This window comes from Ornithorhynchus anatinus, chromosome 1, assembly GCF_004115215.2.
Source record: "Ornithorhynchus anatinus isolate Pmale09 chromosome 1, mOrnAna1.pri.v4, whole genome shotgun sequence".
NCBI classification, from domain to species: Eukaryota; Metazoa; Chordata; class Mammalia; order Monotremata; family Ornithorhynchidae; genus Ornithorhynchus; species Ornithorhynchus anatinus.
The window spans coordinates 70,706,920-70,723,143 of NC_041728.1; the positions used below are offsets into that span (position 1 = coordinate 70,706,920).

The 16,224-nt window shown below is 48.2% G+C and overlaps 1 protein-coding gene across 2 annotated transcripts in view; it reads right to left on the reverse strand.

The window, feature by feature from the left end:
* Positions 1-12,745, reverse strand: part of CILK1 (ciliogenesis associated kinase 1) — a 45,953-nt gene extending 33,208 nt beyond the window's left edge. For both annotated transcript variants that reach the window (XR_003761519.1, XM_029070688.2), the window contains exons 1-2: positions 12,715-12,745; positions 10,510-10,563 (exon numbers count right to left, since the gene is read on the reverse strand). The gene's annotated coding sequence lies outside the window, so the exon portion shown is untranslated. The remainder of the gene's footprint in view (positions 1-10,509; positions 10,564-12,714) is intronic.
* Between the last annotated feature and the right edge of the window lie 3,479 nt (positions 12,746-16,224).

Here is a 16,224-nt window from a genome sequence, read left to right on the forward strand (position 1 = left end):
ACATCGTTTATTGACTGGGAAATGAACCAGCTTCAATTCAGCATCTTTCTGCAACCGTTTTTGTGCAAAGCCGGCACGACAAGGACGCGAACTCCCAGAGAGAAAATTGTCACTTTGTAACAACTATAAAGTGTTTTGCTTTAGGGTGCTCTCCCAAGCACTTAGTACAGTGCTCTGCACACAGTAATACTGGAAAGTGCTCAATAAATACCAGTGATTGATTGACCGATGCTCTGTGAGTATTAGCCATTTATTGCTGCAAATGCATGAAAGGAAACATTCCAGTGAAAAAACTCTCAGGGCACTGCTAACCAAGATTACTTACTGAGCCAATAATGTCAAGTGCTGAATAATGCTCTAGACTGTAAGCTCACTATGGGCAGGGAATGTGTCTACCGACTTTGTACTCTCCCAAGCGCTTAGTACAGTGTTCTGCATACAATAAGCACTCAATAAATGCCATCGATTGAATGACTGATGACTGCTAGTCCCCAAATCCCCATCTGATCAGCTGCACGGACGCAGGCATAGACGCTCCTTGCTGAGATTTTGGTTTTATTGTTTGCCCAGACCCAATCTTCCTCCCACCGTGGGCTCCTGAGCAGACCAGTTCCAGTCCAAACGGGTTGTTACAGGGGACAGAAGAGAAATGAGAAGCAGCCCGGCTTTGTGGCTAGAATATGGGACCGGGAGTCACAGGGATCTGGGTTCTAATCCCGGTTGTGCCCCACGTCTGCTGGGTCACCTTGGGCAGGTCATTTCACTTCTCTGTGCCTTAGTTACCTCATCTGTAAAATGAGGATCACTATTGTGAACTCCAAAATAATAATACTAATTATGGTACTTGTTAAGCGCTTACTAGGTGCCAGGCACTGTACTAAGCACTGGAGTAGATACAAGCAAATCGGGTTGCACACGGTCCCTGTCCCAGTGGGGCTCACAGTCTCAATCCCCATTTTACAGGTGAGGTAACTGAGGCCCAGAAAAGTGAAGTGACTGGCCCAAGGTCACACGGCGGACAAGCGGCACAGCCGGCATTAGAACCTACGACCTTCTGACTCCCAGGCCCGTGTTCTAGCCATTGCGCCATGCTGCTCCATGAGGTACAGGAACTGTTCCCAACCTGGTTAGTTAGGATCCATCCCAGCGTTTAGCCCAGTGCCTGGCACAAAGTAAGCGCTTAACAAATACCGTAAAAAAAAGGCCCCATCCCCAGCAGCAGTGGCTGAGCACCTCAAAATTGTCATCCCGAGGCTAACCAGCGCCTGCTGTTTCACATCCTTGTTTGTCCTCCTGCTCCAACTATTTGATTGTAATTCCTCACTAGACTATCAGATCCTTAAGGGCAGGGAACTCTTGCGCCCAGAGGCTCAGTCCAGGGTGCAGCACCGAGTAGGAGCTTCATAAATACCACGGATTGCTTGGGGCAGCTGACAGTCGGGTCCAGGTAAAGGGCCGGAGAGCAGCTGGCTGCTGCTCGTGCACAGGGCAATGGGTAATAATAATAATAATAATAATGTTGGTATTTGTTAAGCGCTTACTATGTGCCGAGCACTGTTCTAAGCGCTGGGGTAGACATAGGGGAATCAGGTTGTCCCACGTGGGGCTCACAGTCTTAATCCCCATTTTACAGATGAGGGAAATGAGGCACAGAGAAGTTAAGTGACTTGCCCACAGTCACACAGCCGACAAGTGGCAGAGCTGGGATTCGAACTCATGAGCCCTGACTCCAAAGCCCATGCTCTTTCCACTGAGCCACGCTGCTTCTCCTTGTCAGCTGGGCAGCAGCGGAGCACAGGGCGGGGAGGCGGTGGGGGGAGTGGGTAGTCTAAGTCCAGCCTACCTCCGTCTGCACGCCCTGGCCTCCCCGGGAGCCACCGGCTCTCTCGGCAGGTATCGGACAGAAACTCCTCACCACTGGCTTTAAAGCAGTCAACCACCTTGCCCCCTCATTCCTCACCTCGCTACTCTCCTACAACCCAGCTCGCATCTCTAATGCCAAGCTTCTCACTGTACCTCAATCGCCTCTATCTTGCCGCTGACCTCTCGTGCGTACATTCCCCTTCTGGTCTAGAACAACCACCCTCTCCATATTTGACAGATAATCACTCTTCTCCACTTCAAAGCCTTACTGAAGGCCCATCTCCTCCAGGAGGCCTTCCCTGACTAAGCCCTCCTTTCCTCTTCTCCCACTCCCTTCTGCCTTGCCTGGACTCTTGCTCCCTTTACTCATCTCCCTCTCTCAGTCCTCCAGCACTTATGTACATATCTTTGATTTTATGAGGAGCAGTGTGGCACAGTGGATAGAGCAAGGACCTGGGAGGCAGAAGGTCACGGGTTCTAATCCCGGCTCTGCCGCTTGTCTGCTCTGTGACCTGGGGCAAGTCACTTCACTTCTCTGTGTCTCAGTTACCTCGTCTGTAAAATGGGGATTGAGACTGTGAGCCCAATGTGGGACAGGGATCGTGTCCAACCTGATTTGTTTGTATCCACTCCAGTGCTTAGTACAGTGCTTAGTAGAGTGCCTAGCACACAGTAAGCACTTAACAAATACCACGATTATTATTATTTATTCATATTAATGTGTCTCTCCCTCTAGGCTGTAAGCTCACTGTGGGCAGGGAATGTGTCTGCTATATGGTTAGAGTGTACTTTCCCATGCACTTAGTACAGTGCTCTGTACACAATACGTGCTCAATAAATACGACCTCCTGACTGAAGACACAGAAGACACAGTGAGCGCTGCCCAGGAATTACTCCTTTCAAGGGGGAAAAGGTGTGCAGCCGTGCCACAGGGTGGGCGACCCCTGCTCAGGTCACCGGGTTGGGTCAGCGATAGACACGAGAGACAGGCGGCCGCCTCGCTGACTGTCTGTCGCTTCCCCTGAAGGATCTTGGTTCAGACTGCTCGGATTCAACCAACGGGGGGGGAGACTGCGCCAAATTGGAAAATCCAACCACCCTGTATGGTTAAGGATGTACGTGGAGCTGGTCTTCGTTTTTATGAGGCCAGACTACTTGTTTTGTTTTGTTCTGTTTTGCTTTGTTGTCTGTCTCCCCCGTTTAGACTGTGAGCCCGCTACTGGGCAGGGATTGTCTCTATCTGTTGCCGAACTGTACATTCCAAGTTCTTAGTACAGTGCTCTGCACGGGGTAAGCGCTCAATAAATATGACTGAACGAATGAGGCCCGAGAGGGATTCCAGGCCTGCCCCCGGCGACATTTAGGAGCACTTCCTTTGAGGGGAGCATAGGACCAGGCATTTCCTGAAAGCAGAGCACTGTCTTCAATGCTTGGGAACAAACAACGGAAGTATGTCCTCCCAACTCCATGGCATTATACTCTCCCAAGTGCTTAGAACAGTGCTCTAAACACGGTAAGCACTCGATAAATACTAATGATCTTCTGAATGACTGACTGAAATAAAAGTGCTAGTCACCCTCCAGGAGCTCACAGTGCAAGGCGGGGAGACCAGCAAACCCAGAATAAACACATACAAAACTCCCCGAATGGCCTGTAGAATTTATATTAATGTCTGTCTCCCCCTCTAATAATAATGAAACTAATAACTGTGGTATTTGTTACGCACTTACAATGTGCCAGGTACTATACTAATAAGCACTGGCGTGGATACAAGTTAATCAAATGGGACACAGTTCCTGTCCCACTTAATCCCCGTTTCACAGATAAGGTAACTGAGGCACAGAGACATGAAATGATTTACCCAAGATCACATAATCGTAAGCTCATTATGGGCAGGGAACAAGTCTGCTAACTCTGTTGTACTATACTCTCCCAAGGGCTTTAGTACAGAGCTCAGCACCTAGTAAGGGCTCAATAAATACCACCGATTGATTGTATAAAGGCAGCTTTTTAAAAAGTCAAGGAAGCAGCACGCTTTAACTTGGCAGGCAAGCAGAAAGTGAAACTCGAGTCGATTCGGCACCTCGTGTGGATGATGTCACTGCCCGGCCCCCGGCCGCTGCTGGGAGCCAGCGTGGCAGGCCGGCGGCGAGGTCAGAGGAGCGAGTGGTTCTGGAGCTTCTGCCCACATCTACCTGGGACCCAGTGTGCCCCTTTGGCCTCAGTTTACCCCCTCGCCAAATCAGCCGAGAACCCCCTGCCTGAAAGGGAATGATGATGATGGTATTTGCTACGCGCTTACTAGGTGCCGAGCACTGTTCTAAGCGCTGGGGGGGGGATACAAGGTAATCCGGTTGTCCCACATAGGGCTCACGGTCTTAACCCCCATTTTACAGATGAGATAACTGAGGCCACAGAGAAGTGAAGTCACTTGCCCCAAGTCACACAGCTGACATGTGGCGGAGCTGGGATTAGAACCCACGACCTCTGACTCCCAAGCCCGTGCTCTTTCCACTGAGCCACGCTGCTTCTCTATGACCAAGAATGACCAAGGTTAGGTTGGGGATAAGCTCCAAGAACTTCTAATTCATTTAATCGTATTTACTGAGCGCTTACTGTGTGCAGAGCACTGCGATGAAAAACTCTGGTGGGCATGCCCAACACCGTCACACCGGCCAAGGGTGATTGGGGAAAATAACGGAGGTGCCCAAAGTCTGCTGGCTACGGTCTGTCTTCGACCCTCTTGGATGAAGCTTGGGAAACGCCAGAGCTGAAGCTGGACTGTAAGCTACTTGTGGGCAGCGAACGTGTCTACCAGCTCTGCCGGACTGTACTCTCCCAAGCGCCTAGGAGAGTGCTCTGCAAACAGTAAGCACTCAATAAACACCACTGATTGATTAAAACCTGCCAGGACTAAGAAGCAGGGAGCTAGGACAGAGAAAGTTTTCTCCTTAAGAAGCAGTGTTGCCTATTGGATAGAGCATGGGCCTGGGAGACAGAGGACCTAATCCTCTGATCCCGGCTCTACCATTTGTCTGCTGGGTGACCTCGGGCAAGTCACTTAACTTCTCCGGGCCTCAGTTCCCTCATCTGCAAAATGGGGATTAAGGCTGTGAGCTCTAAGGTGGGACAGTGACAGGGTCTAACCCAATTATCTTATCTAAATACAGTTAGTGGCACAGAGTAAGTGCTTAACAAATACCATAAAAAAGGAGTCTCTCTGAGCATTTCAGGGAAATGTCAATAACTTCTTTCCCAGCTAAGGTCTTGAGAATCATCTGCTCAAACCATGTCCAAAAGAGATCTTCACAAATTTCTTATATAACACACTACAGCATCCCCACAACCGCGTCATGGGCAAGGAATGTGTCTGTTTATTGTTATACTGTACTCTCCCAAGCGCTTAATACAGTTGCTTTTCACACAGTAAGCGCTCAATAAATACGACTGAATGAATGAACCTTGATAGCCAGTAAGCTGTTATAGCCTATAAGTTATCATTGCCAGTAAGTACTTCCTGACCTTGCACTAGACTTCTTCCTGCTGAAAAGCACTGCATTTATTCATATAGTTGCCACCATTGCATAATTTCCCCCCCCACAACTTTTGAAGAGGACATGAAAGATTATTTCTTTTACCACAGAAGTTTAAGCGATGGTAATGGCGCGTCCTGGGGTAGGAAGAAGATAAGGGTCAGAATGTGATAAGACACCAGAGACGGATTTGTGCCGGGGCAGGGGACATCTCTTCCTTGAAATGAGAGGGTTCTTGGGGGTTAGGGGAGGGGAAGAGGAGAAAATAGGTGGGGGTTTAATTCACCGATTGGCTATGCAGCACTTGAGAGCATGAGACAGAAGTAAAAGAAGCCGTCTGACGTGTCCCCTAATTTTACTCTTGCTTCTCCCCTCCCTTCCTCCTTCTTTTTCCACTACTCTCCTTATTGCCAAACTTAATTTTTATGTGACCTTGCGTAACAGCCTCACCCTTATTTTGTTAGAAATATTGGGCAAATATGTGAGTAAATACAGTAAGGCCATTCCTCCTTCCCTTGGTCTTGGGAATTTGGAGAGCAGCTGCTCACCGAAAGGAGTTTTAGGTCTCACCAATGTTGAGGAGACATCCGCCATTAACTGTGGTCTCAAACACCACTATAAGGAACAGCTTATAATTGTTATTAAGTCTCATTACTTTTATTTCCAAGCACCGATCCTGACTAAACTCAAAGCTATGACGCTTTACAATTCCTCCTCAGAGTTACGGTACAGCTTGGTATCGAATCCCATTCCCTAGTAATAAAAATTATCAACATCGCCGTGGTATTTGTTAGGCGCTAACTAGGTGCCGAGCCCTTCCTAAGGGCTGGGGTAGAGTAAAGGAAATTCCCTAATGCCCTCACTTATTCCCCAGGACTTACTTTCTAACACCCCAAATTTATAAGCACTGAGAAGGATTCCCCCATGAACATGTAGAAAATCAAGTAAATATTACTCAGAACTAAGTTTATGTGAATAACGAGCTCTCTTTAAAGAACATACCTGGAAGTGCCAGAGAAGGAATGCAGGCTAGGAAAAGTGCTCTGGACACTCCTTGATTGGAAAATTGGACCTTAGCACGGGACCGGTCTGCAAAGTGTGCAACTCGCACTACTTTATATGCTGCGGCGTGTGACACCGATGAAAAATACATTTCTGTTTTCTTGTCACCAAAATCACTTACAGAGCAGCTGTGCTCTAGTCCAAATTTGAGAAACAGCTTTTACTGTGCTTAGCCAAGGATGAGGATCACCAGGGAGAGGCAGGTTCGTTCTAATGTTTACTCTCAAACTACTGGGAAACAAGGACCTGGAATTTATACGACAATTAGCCTTAAGAGTTCCACTCCCCCATCTTAGGGGGCATGAGACAGATGGTGCCCCTCCTGTGGACAGGTAAAAGGTGACTCGCCTGACAGAGTTCTAATGACGGCATTTGATCTTTCACCCCAGGTTTGTGGCTTGTCACGGGATGAATTTGTTTACCCCTTAACTGCCATCATTTCTTATTGAGATTTCACATATGCATAACTTTGCAGACTGACAAAAATATGACCATTATTTTCAAAAGGCTTCCCCATGAGGCTCACCCACCCCCTTTCAGAATAGGGCATTTTCTGAAGCCTTAGCCGTGGGAACGCACCGAGAGCTCGTGGGATTAAAAAAAATAAAATAAAATAAAAAAACCACCAAACACCCTCCTATTTCTGCCGAAGCACCCTACGATGACGACGGTGACCCCGTGTCCTGGGAACGGCAGGAGGTGGGAAAAGGTGAAGGCACGGCGGCAAGGAAAGGGATGATCGGATGCACGGCAGAGCAACCTCTTATTGCTTTTCTTCCACAACCTTTCCCTTAACTTCATCCCTATCCAAAGGACCATTCCACTGACCAGGACCCATGGGCTATTCTAGCTTGACTACTGCGTCGGCCTCCTCGCTGGTCTCCCTGCTTCCAGCCTCTCTCCTCTCCAGTCCAGACTTCAGTCTGTTACCTAGATCATTTTCCACAAGGGTGATTCTACATGTCTCCCCACTCAAAAGCCTTAAACGGTAACCCATTCCTTTCCACATCAAGTGGAAACTCCTGATGGCTGATTTCAAGGACCTCATTCAACTCTCTCCCTCCTACGTAATCGCTCTCCTGTCCCATTACACTCCAGCTCACACTTCCTTCGACTCCCGCTAACCTACTCAACGGGCCTCATTTTCAACTCCCGTGCCTTTGACCTCTTGCTCATACCATCACCCCTGCCTGAAACTCCCTCCCACTTCAAATGTTAGACCTCAGCTCGTGGCTCGGTGGAAAGAGCCTGGGCTTCAGAGTGAGAGGTCATGGGTTCGACTCCCGGCTCTGCCACTTGTCAGCTGTGTGACTGTGGGCGAGTCACTTCACTTCTCTGTGCCTCAGTGACCTCATCTGTAAAATGAGGATTAACTGTGAGCCTCACATGGTTGTCACCTGATTACCCTGTATCTACCCCAGCGCTTAGAACAGTGTTCGGCATGTAGTAAGCGCTTAACAAATACCAACATTATTATTATTATTTTCTAAACCCTCCTGAAATCCTATGTCTTCCAAAGGACCTTCCCTAATTAATTTCTTCCCTTCTTATATCCCCGCTACCACCTGCTTAGCATTTCTGCACCACCTAAGCACCTAAGGACTTACAACCAACCTCCTTTAGCAGTTCTGGACTCACCTCACATACGTCATTACTTCACGACCACTCATGGACAAACTCCCTTTTCCCTCTTCCTCCCCTCTGTAACTTATTTTATTGTCTGTCTCCCCCAGTAGGTTGTGAGCTCCTTGAGAGAGAGCAGGAATCATTTCTACTAATTATATTGTACTCTTTCATATGCTTAGGACAGTGCTCTGCACGTGGTAGGCACTCCAATGCCATGGGTTGACTCCACGTCTCAAAATCTTTCTGGGAGAAAAAGGCACCTACTGCATTTTCCTCACTTCCCCCCTTAGCCTATTGTTAATTAAGTGCTCCAAGGTTTATATCTCTGCTGGCTCTCTTAATCAAGAAAATCCACTATTACGGGAGCCTACCAACCATCAAGAAGGTCTGCTTATCATTCCTGGATTGAAATAATTCTTATTTTTTCTCTTCTTTGGCCAAGAGTACGTTGGAGATTGGAGAAAGTACACCAGAAGAAAAAAAAGTCACATGGGGGAGAAAGACAGGCACAAACAATTTACAAGAGGAGGGTGGCTTAGTGGAAAGAGCACAGGCCTGGGAGTCAGAGGACCTGGGTTCTAACCTTGGTTCTACCACTTGTCTGCTGTGTGACCTTGGGCACGTCACTTAAATTTCCTGGGCCTCAGATCCCTCATCTGCGAAATGTGGATTGCATACTTATCCTCCCTCCTACTTAGACTGTGAGCCCCACATGGGACCTGATTATTCTGTATCTACCCCAGAGCTTGACACATAATGAGTGCTTAACGAATACCACAATTAGCACTATTCACTCAATAATATTTACTGAGCCCTTACTATGTGCAGAGCACTGTACTAAGCGCTTGGAATGGACAATTTGGCAACAGATGGAGACAATCCCTGCCCAATAACGGGCTCACAGTCTATTATTATTATTGAAGTAGTGGAAGCAGTAGGAAGAACTGTTACCTCTAGAAAATAACATGGCTCAAATAGCTTTGTGTCAAACAATTACTTTTCACCCATGTATTTTTTTCCCCCAGGGCTTAGTAGGTGCTTAATAACAACTATAATAATAATAATGAGAAGCTGCGTGGCTTAGTCAGTGGTCGTGGGTTGGGAGTCAGTGGTTGTGGATTCTAATTCCGGCTCCACCACTGGTCTGCTGGGTGACCTCGGGCAAGTCACTTACCTTCTAATGTGCCTCAGTTACCTCATCTGTAAAAATGGGGATTAAAAAATGTGAGCCCCGCGTGGGACAATCTGATGACCCTGTTATCTACCCCAGCGCTTAGAACAGTGCTCTGCACATAGTAAGCGCTTAACAAATACCATAATTATTATTATTATTAACAACTATTACTAGTACCAAAAGTGGAAGATACTGGAAAACTTTAAAAAAGGTCCTGTCAATGCAAAGCAGGCACATACACACCCTGTACTAACCTCTAGCGGCAAACTGATTTAACCCCCCCCCCCCCATAATGGTAAATAAATGATTCCTTCAGTGCAGAGCAGCAGAAACTTTGTAGGCGGGTACGTACGCCCCTGCGCGATCCTTTCGGTTTAATTACCGAAAGCACTTATAATACCGCCGTCCTGAATAAGACAATCTTCACTGCAGGCCAAAAACGTATTAAAGCAATCGTCCTCTGAGCGGTAATTTCCGGCTTACTAGAATGAGGAAGACATTCATGGAGTTCTGAGGAATGTTTGGAGACAGTTCAGGGGCCGGTTGTTAGATCAGGCTGGAAAGTGTCCCAGACCCGGGCATTTTAGAGGCCTATTCTATTATCCGGCTGAAAACACTTCCATTCCAAAATACAATACGAAAGTCATCCAAACTAATAATGTTGGTATTTGTTAAGCGCTTACTATGTGCCGAGCACTGTTCTAAGCGCTGGGGTAGACATAGGGGAATCAGGTTGTCCCACGTGGGGCTCACAGTCTTCATCCCCATTTTACAGATGAGGGAACTGAGGCACAGAGAAGTGAAGTGACTTGCCCACAGTCACACAGCTGACAAGTGGCAGAGCTGGGATTCGAACTCATGAACCCTGACTCCAAAGCCCGTGCTCTTTCCACTGAGCCACGCTGCTTCTCCAAACTGACAGCCGATTCTCTCTACTCAGCTTGGAAAGAGAGCTCGGGCTAGGTCATTCGACCGTTCTTTCATCACGGACCAGCTGCTTTTACAAACTCCAACTATTTGAACCCCGAAAGCCACGCGTGTGTTCTCCCCAGCGTTTAGGACAGTGCTCTGCACACAGTAAGCGCTCAGTGACTAGGACCGATTGACGGGATCGCCAATTCCAGACGGCTTTCTGGATCTCCTGTCTTCCGGCAATGCAGCGGCCCAGTCCTTAGAAAAATGGGAGAAATGAGCACCGTTCCACCTGCCTGTCCAGAGGCCTCCGAAATTCCCTCTCCAGACGCCACGTACCTCGGAGGGATCCCGTCCGGAAGGCGTGTGCAATTCCGCGTCCAAATCCGTCGCCTGGAAAGACAAAAACAGGAGACGGATCGGGGTGAGTCTGGAAGCCCAGAAAGCCCCGTCCCTCCCTGCCGCCGGACCCGCCGAGCCCCAGAAGCCCCAGAGCTTCCCGGCTCCGCCACTTCTCTGCTGTGTGACCTTGGGCAGGCCACTTCTCTTCTCCGTGCCTCAGTTCCCTCATCTGCAAAATGGGGATTGAAGACTGTGAGCCCCATGTGGGCCAACCCCATTACCTTGCAGCTACCCCAGTGCTTTCAACAGCGCTTGCCCCATAGTTAGAGCTTAACATATACCATTATTATTATTATCATTTTTATTACCTTTTCGTATCTACCCCAGCGCTTAGAACGGCGCTTGGCCCATAGTAAGGGCTTCACAAATACCATTATTATTAATATCGTTATTACTACCTTGTATCTACCCCAGCGCTTAGAACGGCGCTTGGCCCATAGTAAGGGCTTAACAAATACCATTATTATTATCGTTATTACTTATAGCTACCCCAGCGCTTAGAACAGTACTTGGCCCATAGTAAGGGCTTAACAAATACCATTATTATTAATATCGTTATTACTACCTTGTATCTACCCCAGCGCTTAGAACAGTAAGTGCTTCACAAATAGCATTATTTTTATTCTCATTATTACTTAACCAATACCATGATTACTATTATTCTCATTATCATTATTATTAGCTTGGATCTACTCCAGCGCTTAGAACAGTGCTTGGCCCATAGTAAGCGCTTCTCAAACAGCATTATTTTTATTCTCATTATTACTTAACCAATACCATGATTACTATTATTCTCATTATTAGCTTGCATCTACTCCAGCACATAGTAAGGGCTTCACAAATAGCATTATTTTTATTCTCATTATTACTTAAGCAATACCATGATTACTATTATTCTCATTATTATTCTTAGCTTGCATCTACTCCAGCGCATAGTAAGGGCTTCACAAATAGCATTATTTTTATTCTCATTATTACTTAAGCAATACCATGATTACTATTATTCTCATTATTATTCTTAGCTTGCATCTACTCCAGCGCATAGTAAGGGCTTCACAAATAGCATTATTTTTATTCTCATTATTACTTAAGCAATACCATGATTACTATTATTCTCATTATTATTCTTAGCTTGCATCTACTCCAGCGCCTAGTAAGGGCTTCACAAATAGCATTATTTTTATTCTCATTATTACTTAAGCAATACCATGATTACTATTATTCTCATTATTATTCTTAGCTTGCATCTACTCCAGCGCCTAGTAAGCGCTTCACAAATAGCATTATTTTTATTCTCATTATTACTTAAGCAATACCATGATTACTATTATTCTCATTATTAGCTTGCATCTACTCCAGCACATAGTAAGGGCTTCACAAATAGCATTATTTTTATTCTCATTATTACTTAAGCAATACCATGATTACTATTATTCTCATTATTAGCTTGCATCTACTCCAGCGCATAGTAAGGGCTTCACAAATAGCATTATTTTTATTCTCATTATTACTTAAGCGATACCATGATTACTATTATTCTCATTATTATTCTTAGCTTGCATCTACTCCAGCGCCTAGTAAGCGCTTCACAAATAGCATTATTTTTATTCTCATTATTACTTAAGCAATACCATGATTACTATTATTCTCATTATTATTCTTAGCTTGGATCTACTTCAGCGCTGAGAACAGCGCTGGGACCACAGTAAGCGCTTCACAAATAGCCTTATTTTTATGCTCATCATTACTTAACCAATACCATGATTACTATTATTCTCATTATTATTCTTAGCTTGGATCTACTTCAGCGCTGAGAACAGCGCTTGGACCACAGTAAGCGCTTCACAAATAGCCTTATTTTTATGCTCATCATTACTTAACCAATACCATGATTACTATTATTCTCATTATTATTCTTAGCTTGGATCTACTTCAGCGCTGAGAACAGCGCTTGGACCACAGTAAGCGCTTCACAAATAGCCTTATTTTTATGCTCATCATTACTTAACCAATACCATGATTACTATTATTCTCATTATTATTCTTAGCTTGCATCGACTCCAGCGCGGAGAACAGCGCTTGGCCCACCGTAAGCGCTTAAGAAGGACCCTGCTTATCATTCCTTATTGTCATGATAATTACCTTGTATCTGCCCCAGCGCTTGGCCCGTAGTAAGCGCTTAACGAATACCATACTACTACTACTAATAATTAGTAATAATAACGATTATTAATTATTATGATGATGATTTTCTCCGGCGGCCCCGAGTCGCGGGAGCATCCTCCTCCGGGGGGGGGGGAGGGGCTGGGCACCCGAGCGACGACCCGGCAGCAGAAGAGCGGCCCGGGGGTCCTGGGTTCGAATCCGGCCCCGGCCGAACGGGTAGCTCAAGAGCCGCTGCGGGGCCAATCTGCTGGGGCTCGGCCCAGGGCTCGGCAGAGAGTGTGCGCTGGGCGGAGAGGAGGGGACAAAGCACCCGACGACAATGACAGCGACACGGCCACACGCTCGGCGCCGGAGGGGAGGGAGAAAGGGAGGGAGAAAGGGAGGGAGGGAGGGAGGGAGGGAACGCGCACGCGCGCCCCCGAACGCAGCCCCCGCCCCGGACAAGCCAACAAAAGGCCACGGGGGCCCCGCGCCGCTCCCCGCCCCGCCGCGCCCGCGCCCGCTGCCCATTGGCGGAGAGCTCGGGGACGGGGCGGGGCCGGGGAGGGACGGGCCAATGAGGAGGGAGGGGCGTGGCCGGAGGCCCGGGTTAATGAGGAGGGAGGGCGTGGCCATGGAAGGCCGGGCCAATGAGGAGGGAGGGCGTGGCCATGGAAGGCCGGGCCGATGAGGAGGGAGGGCGTGGCCATGGAAGGCCGGGCCGATGAGGAGGGAGGGGGCGGGGCCTGGGAAGGACGGGCCGATGAGGAGGGAGGGGCGTGGCTATGGGGCCGGGTCGATGAGGAGGGAAGGACGTGGCTATGGAGGGCCGGGCCGATGAGGAGGGAGGGGGCGGGGCCTGGGAAGGACGGGCCAATGAGGAGGGAGGGGCGTGGCTACGGGGGCCGGGCCAGTGAGGAGGGGGCGGGGCCACACCGTGCATCCATTCATTCACTCACTCATTCATTCGATCGTGTTTATTAATAATAATGATAATAATGTTGGTATTTGTTAAGCGCTTCCTAGGTGCAGAGCACTGTTCTAAGCGCCGGGGTAGACACAGGGGAATCAGGTTGTCCCACGTGGGGCTCTCAGTCTTAATCCCCATTTTACAGATGAGGGAACTGAGGCACAGAGAAGTTAAGTGACTTGCCCACAGTCACACAGCCGACAAGTGGCAGAGCTGGGATTCGAACTCATGTCCTCTGACTCCAAAGCCCGTGCCCTTTCCACTGAGCCACGCTGCTTCTCTTTCACTTCTCTGGTGGGCCTCAGTGACCTCATCTGTCCAATGGGGATGAAGACCGTGAGCCCCTCGCGGGACAACCTGATTATCCCCTATCTACCGCAGCGCTTAGAACAGTGCTCGGCACATAGTAAGCGCCTAACAAATGCCAAAATTATATTCAGAGAAGCAGCGTGGCTCAGTGGAAACAGCCCGGGCTCGGGAGTCGGAGGTCATGGGTTCGAATCCCGGCTCCGCCACTTGTCAGCTGTGTGACTGTGGACAAGTCACTTCACTTCTCTGGGCCTCAGTGACCTCATCTGTCCAATGGGGATGAAGACTGTGAGCCCCACGTGGGACAACCTGATCACCTTGTATCCCCCCCCCCCCCAGCGCTTACAACAGCGCTTTGCACATTCATTCATTCATTCAATAGTATTTATTGAGCGCTTACTATGTGCAGAGCACTGTACTAAGCGCTTGGGATGAACGAGTCGGCCACAGATAGAGACGGTCCCTGCCGTTTGACGGGCTCACGGTCTAATCGGGGGAGACGGACAGACGAGAACGATGGCAATAAATAGAGTCAAGGGACACATAGTAAGCGCTTAACAAATACCAGCATTATTATTATTATTATTAGATAGAGTTGGCGGGGCAGATTGGAAGTGATGGAAAACTGTGGCGGGGGGCGGGGGGGGGAATTTAAGGGTCACAACCCCCTTCCCAAACAAATGCAATGTTTTCGGGAAGGGAGCGGCCCTTGGAAGCTTTAAAATTGCACAACAGTCACTTCAACCCGAGCAGCAAGGCCTAGCGGATTAGAGTACGGGGCCTAGAAGTCACCGGGATTGGGTTCTGATCCTCCCTCCGCCACTTGTCTGCGGTGTGACCTCGGGCAAGTCGCTTAACTTCTCCGGGCCTCAGTTGCCTCAACTCTCAAATGGGGATTAAGACCGTGCGCCCCATGCGGGACGGGGCCTACGTCCAACCGGATTTGCTGGTAATCGTCATAATAATCACGGTATTTGTTATGCGCTACGGGCCAGGCACTGTGCTGAGAGGCAGTGTGGCTCCGTGGAAAAAGCCCGGGCTTGGGAGTCAGAGGTCATGGGTTTGAATCCCGGCTCTGCCATCTGTCAGCTGGGTGACTGTGGGCAAGTCACTTCACTTCCCTGGGCCTCAGTTCCCTCATCTGTCAAATGGGGATGAAGACTGTGAGCCTCACGTGGGACAACCTGATGACCCTGTATCTGCCCCAGCGCTTAGAAAGTGCTCTGCACATAGTAAGCGCTTAACAAATACCAACATCATTATTATTAACATTATTACTTTGCTTCTCTGGGCCTCAGTGACCTCACCTGTAAAATGGGCATTTAGACTGCCAGCCTTACGTGGGACCACCTGATGACCCTGTATCTCCCCCAGCGCTTAGAACAGTGCTCTGCACATTGGAAGCGCTTAACAAATACCAACATTATTATTACCCGGCACCAAGTAAACACATAACAAATATCACAATTGTCGTTATTGTCGTCATTATTGCAAACCTGTAGAAATGATAAGAAACATCCCACAAACGTGCAACGGCCTATTTGTGTTGTTCCAACTCGTATTGATTGTATTTTATCTACCCCAGGGCATGGCCTAGTGCTTGACACTCTGCCCTTCCTCCCCTCCCCATCCCCCCTACTCCCTCCCTCGGTTCTACCCCCTTCCCCTCCCTCAGCACTTGTGCATATTTGTGTATATTATTTATGACTCTTTATTTTATTAATGATGTGAATATATCTACGATTCTATTTATCTATCTCGACGGTAGTGACGCCCGACTACCTGTTCTGTTTTACTGTCTCCCCGTTTTGGACCGTGAGCCCGGCGTTGGGCAGGGATTGGCTCCATCCGTTGCCGAACTGTCCATTCCAAGCGCTTAGTACAGTGCTCCGCACTCAATAAATACGATTGAATGAATGATTATAGCATCCTAAAATACTCTGCACACAGTAGGTGTTCAATAAATTCTACTGATATAAATGGATGAAATGGTAGAGCAGCCATAAACCCCAAATGATCACAAGGACAGCCTCCTACTCAGGCCTGTAGCATCTGTGTCATTCATTCTTTCGATCGTACGTATTGAGTGCTGGGGGCAGAGCGCTGTACTAAGCGCCTGAGAAGCAGCGTGGCTCAGTGGAAAGAGCACGGGCTTTGGAGTCAGAGGTCATGAGTTCGAATCCCGGCTCGGCCACTTGTCAGTTGTGTGACTGTGGGCAAGTCACTTA